The 8,383-nt window shown below is 36.7% G+C and overlaps 1 protein-coding gene across 1 annotated transcript in view; it reads right to left on the reverse strand.

Annotated features, from left to right (window-relative positions):
- mbl (splicing regulator muscleblind) overlaps nt 1-6,055 on the reverse strand; it is a 228,005-nt gene extending 221,950 nt beyond the window's left edge. Inside the window, exon 1 of the mRNA XM_076135994.1 lies at nt 5,798-6,055. The gene's annotated coding sequence lies outside the window, so the exon portion shown is untranslated. The remainder of the gene's footprint in view (nt 1-5,797) is intronic.
- Nucleotides 6,056-8,383: the final 2,328 nt, after the last annotated feature.

Consider the following 8,383-nt stretch of genomic DNA (forward strand, 5'->3'; position numbering starts at 1 on the left):
GATAAATTGATTATGTGATTGGACTGGATCACTCGGCTAGTAAGGAACTAGGGGACCTTTTAAATGTTTCCGTTTTGTTACCGAGTAATCCTTTTAGTTATTTCAAACTGTTCAATCTTCACTGGCTTTCTAATTAATTTTGTAACTTTAAAAGTTTGTTTGATCGGTAACTTCTTGTTTTGTTATTCGTTAAGAGCTTCCATTGAGTTAAGAAGTAGCTTTGAAAATACTAAATAAAGTATTATTTTATTTGAAATCATTTTCACAACTCTCAGCTTTCCTCGTTTTTATTTTAACTTACTAAATGGAAGACGAGTAAAAACAGATCACATTTTATGTTGTACGAATAACGTACAAAATCAACGTACTTATTACTAAAACTATTTTAGCAATAAATTCTTCATTATGAGATTTTGCAGGTTACGGAAAGTGAAACTTGGACTAGCAAAGTTGAAGAAACTTTTGAAATTTTCGTAACCAAATACTACCCATCAATCAAGTGCTTTCGTATATTTACAGTACACGTTTACGGAACTGATTTCAAGGAATTATATTTTTGTTTTCTTTAAATATACTCAGAAGAATCAATATATACAAATAAAGGGTACTTTTTCACGCTATTTTTATGGTAATACGGTGAAAGAAACTGTTTTGAATAGGGAAAGAAATCTGTTTTGAAACCTTTTCAAAGGGTACCCTAATCAATGTGGTGAAAAATCATTATTGCTTTCTTCTTTAAAATATATTTGTTTTGGATTCCGTGCTCTACTTGATTTTTACTTATTGTAAAGTACATGAATTTGGTACTGATAAGCACTTACTTGAATTTAAGCAAATAAAGACGACATAACGTCGCTTAGGTAACAATACCGCGTAAGTCGAAAATTGGTCATATGACGTTTTATACTACATTGGATAGATTTTGTCAGCGCGCATCGAATGATGTTAGATTTTTTTTTTAATTGTCCAATCTTGAACGAACTTAGTATCTACCTATTTATGTATTCAGTACACATGTCAGAAGTATTTCAAAGATAATAATCAGTTTTTTATCTCTCCTGGAAACATGTCAAATTTAACTTGCGCGGTATTGTTACCTAAGCGACGATATTACATTTTATACATGTAAGATAAATTAATCGTATAATGTTATTTAAACAATTTAGAAGGTTGAATATTGTAGAAATAATAGCTGTTTATAAACATTTCATTAATTCAAGCGTAACATAAAAATAAGATCAAGTTAACTTCTGAATTTATACTAATATGTGAGGTGAAGTTAAGACCCACTCAAATGTAAATGACATTTAAACATTCAACCGTACACTCCTTGTATAAATCTGGTCTCTATAGCCACGCAAACGCTTACAAAATCTCAGCGCAAAATTCGCAAAAAAATACTCTTTACAAAGTTTGTAAAAGGGCAGGAAGAATTAGTTAATTTTTAACATTTTAGGCTGGTACCTGGCTGCGATATCTTGTAATTTAGAGCCTTAGTGCGCTCAATTGGACTCCATGACGTGAAATTCTCGGATATAAGAACAGAGTGCTCCTCGCTTAGGTTCAGATTTATTGACATCGCGATAAACTGTTCTGTGGAGCACCATTCGTCGATTAAATGACGTCACAAGCTCACGCTCCGGTCTTAAGTGGCCTTTGTTATTGTATGCATAGGTACGCTCTCATATCTTTGAATCTAAGTAGGTGTCGAGGGGATACGCACTTGAGAAAACGATGTCTAGAATGTGATCTCAACGCAAATATTGAAGTTTTGTCGCAGTATAAAAATGTTCTAGCGCTGAATTTTTAGCCAGTTTTACTTGTGGCTCTAGAATTTACTTGTATTGTGAGCCAAGCCATTAAGTAATGGTGAAAGGTTGGTTTTTTTTTAATAATTCTATGATTTGGTTAGAAGTATCATTTTTAAATGCGAATGAAGTTTTACAAATTGTTTTAGTTTTAACTCATTACATCCACCTTTTAAATAAATTGTTCACACAATCAGCAATAATTTACTTTATTTTAAATCGAAAACAACCACCCGTTTTAGAGAATAATCCTTACATTGCAGGGATTTTAAAGCTGTTTAAATTTAAACAAAGACATAAAGTACAGTCACACCCGAAACACCTATTTGTGACTCGTTTATTCTAAAGGATACTGGGATTGGATTCCTACCTGAAGTTTTATGCTCAAATATTTAGTGTACAAATTCCAAAATAAGTTAAAAACGCCAGTGATAATGATATAATTTGAACAACATAGACAGCCGGCTTATCTTTAATAGGTATCGCGGTGACCTTTAGTTCAAAGATAAACATCGGATACCTTTTATATTTTTTTCTTTCATTGCCGCACCAGCCGGTAAATGTGTTACTTGGAGATAACAAAAGAAAGCAAAACTTTTATCATCCTTTACTGATTTTCACTCGAGTTCCCTTAAGGGACAAGTAAAGGGAACCGGGAATCAACTAATGCAGTTTTTTTTTCGTTATGTTTTGGTGAAATCGAGCTTTGGTCAAAAGATATTTACGGGACAAGTTGCTATCAATACGAACCCAAATAAAAAATCTACTTTATCTTCTAACGATGTTTTGTTTAAAAATGGTCCCTAAAAAGTCGTTCAGTTTTTATAAAAAAAAATATTATGATCAGAGCACATACATTGCTATAACAAAGTACTAAAATATTCTCTTCGCAAAGCCTAGAAGGGCCCCCAGTTGACTAAATATAACTCAAACGCTCTACATATTTTACAAGAAAAAGTTAATCGAAGTTTTTCTGCCTTCGACTTCCAAATTCAAACAAGTAAATCTATGCGATTTACGACAAAACTTCTGTGAAAACGCCACGGAACGTGTTAGTTAGCTCTAGGCGAACCCTTGAAATAATATTTCACCTTAAACTTCTGCTAAGAAAACAAAATAAGCCTTATCACGATACGCGTCGGCCGGTGAAATATAAGGCCTCCTTACATTTCTACTCGAGTTCACCTTGCCTTTCTGTTTGTTTAGGATAGATTATACCACGAGTAATTGACAGATCAAAGCTATCCAATTACGACGAATTGATTTTGTTAATGCTCTCTCTCCCCGCAAATGTATGACGAACAACCATAAGTAGATCGAGCCCCTATTTAAATAAGAATATCTCAAATAAAAAGCAATAAGGAAGATAAAGTATTAGATTTAATACTCTTTGTTGATGTATGTTTTACTTCGAGTAAAATGATTCTGTCTAATAATTTCTTTTTATTCTAATATCGTCGGCTTCTTACATCAAGATCCGCTGTTTCGTGAAAGGTAGCGGCTCGTATTTATCGTTCTTGTGTAAATACGATTTAGGTGTAAAGAGTAGGTAGAACGTGGCTTATTTCTGTGTAATGAAACTGATTTATTAATATGATAATGCGGGGTTGTAAATAAAAGTTATAGGCGATATTTCAATGAAGTTATTTAGGTAGTTATGTATATGGGCGAGACTGTGTGGCGCCGCGGCCCCGCACGGATTACCGGGGATTACGTGCGGAACTCGCTCCTACGTGTTAATATCTACATACTTGTCAAATTACCTTGTCAATTCATGTGACAGGTAATACAGCTTGCTTACACTCACCCATCTAGCTAAGCCTACGTATAGCCGAGTTCATTGCTACGAAACTGCTACGCCGTAGCAACTGCATATAATAATATATTTACAAAAATATATGAAGCAAATATCATTTTTGCACAATGCGACGGTTGGAACAAATAAATAATCAAAATACGTGGTGTGAAATACGTTTTATATAATAAAGTAATGTTCAGCAGTGAATTGCCCCACATTTTATCCTCGCAGTGTCTAATGTTCCCGCCCCGTAGAAGTTCACAGATGTAATGGGCTGTGGAAACGAGCTCGCAAATGTGTCATCTAAATCAAAAACTTTTAAAAATCCCCGCGCCAATTAATTTCTACTCCATAAAATAAAAATACTTTTTAAGTATCTCTAGACTAATTCAAACTTTGGAGTTTATCAAAGAGATAAGCAAGTTTTTCTTATTAAGTATCAAGGGAACTGTCGTAAATACAGAAATTAGCGCGAGTATCATCGTCGTCAGAGCGGTGTGTAAACATCAAAACTTTGAAAGTGGCGTCGGCGCGTCGACGGCAGGCGTCGTCGCGCGACGCGACGCGGCGACGCACGGCGCGGTGCGGCGCGGACCAGCCCGGCCCGTGTAAGTTGCCGTCTTATATTAGCTTATCGCATCAACTCCTGCTATTAGTTTTGTTACAAGTTTTATTCTGGCTCGGTTAAATTATACCTTTAATATGTAGCGCGGTACAAGCTTCTCTCGGTGTATTTTCTCATTACCCAACTAAATATATACAATTAAATCTAAAGCCGAGTGTTCACTGTATATAAATGTGGTGCGACGAACTGTGGCGTTAGGCGTCCTTATTAACTGCAGCGGTCACGCTGCACTGCAGTCACTGTCTGATTAATGGATATTAGACTTTGTATACACACGAACATAGTTAAGAATAAACAATATCATATTATGGATTTTGATGAACATTAATTAAGTTTATTTCAAAGCCAAGTAGCAACAATGAAAATGTAGTTAAGTTTTTCTAAACCGGTGATTTTACTCTCAGTCATCGTGTATACACTCAGTAATTAACTAATAGGAATGATTTTAAAATGACAATAGTGAATGTTTAGGAACCCCGTCATGTACGGTGACGTCGGCGACGTGGCGTGCGTCGCGTCGGTCGTGCGGAGTGGTGCGGAGTGGTGCGGTGTCGTGCGGTGCGACGCAGACGGTCGGCCGTACGTCGAGCGCAGCATTGTATTATGTTATTTACGCGTCCGCAGAGGACAACTTTTTAATGGGGCGATAACAGACCACCCGAGACCGGCACGTTGCTGTTAAATCTCATGCTCATAAATACGTTATGTAAACCCACCCTAATAATTAGTGGCGGTTACGGCGTGTAGTTAAGTTTTATGGAGCCAGCGAAGGCTGCGAGCAGAGAGGGCTCCTACACAAAAATGTTCTTAATTTGTCTGCTGCGTTTGGAGGCGATGAAGCGGAAATTGTTATGTTTATTCGACGAATCTTGTATTTCTAGCTACCCTTTTATTTTTCCTGGTGTTTTAATGCGATTGGGTTTTCGTAGAAGCTTCGTGGATCCGGACGCGAGATCGCATTGAATATGTATAGTTTAGTCTGATTTCACGGGAACCTTTCGCTTTCGATGCCCTCAGCTCCTCTGAATACTGACGAGATCAATTTAATAAAATAAATATATCTATTCCTTCATACTGCCGTGGGTTCGGATTATATTTTTATCCGACAAATTGCGATTTATGAACTTTTTATTGTTTTGTGTTATGATACCAGTCTTTTAAGGAAAATGTTACTGTCGTGGAAAATAAACGGAAAAACTTCCGCCTTTCAATAAAGTTGTTTTCATAACAATGTACCACACTACGTGCTTCTGACGTATTTTATTACAATTTTGACGGACTTTGATCGTGATATGTATGATTTTAGAGCATTTGTAATGATTTTGACATAGATTTATTGGTTATCTAATATTTTGTGTACATAAACGTGATGATTTGAATACAAACATGGTATGGTGAAGGTGTACAATGTTGACACGTATTGTGTAGAGTTTACCCGCTAGATGGATCATACAAGATAAGTCATTGACAAACAGCGTCGCGTGTCGCGCGCGTGGGGAGCCGCGCGGCCGAGCGGGCGAGCGGGCGCGCGGGGAGGCGGCGCGGCGTGGACAGTGGACACAGTACCTGGCACTGTCGCCGCGCTGCACGCCACCTGCACTCCGTCTCTTCACTGTTCCCCCACTTTTACTTTTCAAAGTTTTTCAACTACGTTTCACAAACTTGGGCGAGTTCAGTGACCGAGTACGAAGCGTTCTGGCGGAAGCTAGCGTTGTCTGCCGTGGGGAGGAGGTGAAGCGCGTGCTGCACGTACACAGGTTACAACGAGTACAGCGACGAAGCGAGATACGGAGTCATGCGGTCAGCCAAAAGGACACAAACCTACTGGCTCGCTGGGTGTATCGGCAGCGCGGTCGGGGGCGGCGGGCGGCGGGGCCGCGCCATTGGCCCGCCAGGGCACGCCTCCGACGTCGCTGGTGACGCCGCCGCCGCGTCGCCTCCGCCGCCGCCGCGACCCACCGCCGCCGCGCCACACACCATACACCGCAAACAATCCGCCACTTCAATCGTCTTCACTTACACTTACAACTTTCTAACACTTTTCAACCTTCTAAATACACTGTGGATATCGATAACACCTAACTAACTATCTTACAATTAAGCTTAACTGCAATACAATACTTACATGTTTTCAAACTTTTTGATTGTTTGAAAATTACTTACGGTCTTCTATTTTGAGACAACTTATGGCAAGTTAAATTAATCATTGAATGAATTTTGAATAAATTAGTTTGAGAATGTATTATCTCATATTAACAAGAATTAGTCAGTGTCATACTTTGATGGCTATTTATTTACATGTCTAAAGAAATAATTAAACTATCAGCGCTACATAACGGGTCATACGGCTGCCAAAAATCACCGTGTGAATAATTTAGCAGTACACAACGTCACACTAATGAACTAAGTGTAGCACTTGACAATTAATCAAGTTAATCACCGGCCGTAATCGCGATAAATAAATAAGTTTGTTTACGTTCATAGTTAAGTTTCGGCGCGGACACGCATCAAATCATTGTTATGATTAAGGCACTTTATTCATTAACACCTAGTTTATCAAAATTACTGAAATGTACAAATCATTATATTGAATTAGTTAATTCGGTATTTAACTTCGTTTTATTGTCCTAGTATCCAATAATATTAAGTTAACTTTTACAGGTATAATACAGATGGAATTGTTATTAATTGTATTCTAATACTCGTATTTCTTTAATAGAATATTTATTTCACTGTTTACAAATGCAGCTGTAATCTTATAGATTTGATGTTTGCTTATTAAACTTTTGTAGGCCTTATAATCCGCACCTATTAGAATTATTGTAGACTTTGTATTTACACTTTAAAGAAACAGATAACCAATAAATGAAGAACTGTCCATGGAAACATACCCAAAGGTAGCAATACTATGTCATTCACTGTCCTATTCCTAGGACGAACATAGTCATATCTTTTGGTTTAAGGAAAATTTAGTTACAATAAGGTAATAACATACCTACCCAGATAACAGCCGTTCAGCTGTTTTTGTTTTTATCCTCTAACACTTTACAACTAAAATAGATAGGAAAGATTTTTTGACATGTAGATTTTCTCTTCAGGTTTCAGCACAGCTAAACCAATGGATAATTATCCCGTAGAATGTACAAGTATTCTTTTTCCTTCTAGTGAGGAGACGCACTTACACTCGGTTTCTGAGTACATTTAGCGGTAGTTTAGCTGTTTAATAGCGTTTTTTTATATGAGTTTTAACGCTAATGAATAGATAAACTACCGCTAAATATACCTCAGAAACCGGGGGTTGGTGTTTTGAATTAACGGTTATTGATACGATAGAAATAAAGAAATAAACTGTCTTTATATCAAGCACTAGCACACACAACTGGGACAATATTCAAATGTCTTTTTTACCAATATTATAAATGCAAAAGTTTGTCACGATAAATGTATGTTTGTCCCTTTTTCAAGCATAAACTACTGAATGGATTTTAATGAAAATTAGCACACAGATGGTTCACAGCTTGGATTAACACATACGATACTTTTTATCCCGGGAAATTATTAGACGCGGATGGAAACGCGGGATGAAGCTAATTATAAAACAATAATTAATATAAGTGGACAGACATCAGAGAACGCATCTTCACAACTTGACTAACTTTTGAGTAAATATATTGTGAATATTATTTAGTCATACCCTCATTATTCAACTTATTGTTTTATAATTCAAGCGGAAACTATCATCGATCATATCTTTACATAAACAGATAATACAATAAAGAACTCAAGTGAAGAATAAAATAAAGTCAGCATACATACAGACACACGTACTTTTTGTTAATAAACAGCAAGTAGTCAACACTTAGCATCTTGGCTAGGCCTGTCTTATTTTTATATTGAAACTGCCTTACTAATCTTCTGTAAGTCTTGTAAGATTAGTTAAACAATGTTTTATCACTTTCACTCAATTTTGAAACGGTACATGAGTGAAACAGACAAAACACTGTATAAATAGTCAGGGATAATACGACGTTTTTAAGACTTTATTCAATAATATGTACAACCATGCTTTGGAACAGTAGAGTCTGCTAATATCAGTGTAGTTGGCTTAACAGGAGGCTTCAACCACAAGTTGTAACTACAGTCACTTGTTAC

Source organism: Anticarsia gemmatalis, chromosome 3 (assembly GCF_050436995.1).
Source record: "Anticarsia gemmatalis isolate Benzon Research Colony breed Stoneville strain chromosome 3, ilAntGemm2 primary, whole genome shotgun sequence".
In the NCBI taxonomy this organism is placed as follows: Eukaryota; Metazoa; Arthropoda; class Insecta; order Lepidoptera; family Erebidae; genus Anticarsia; species Anticarsia gemmatalis.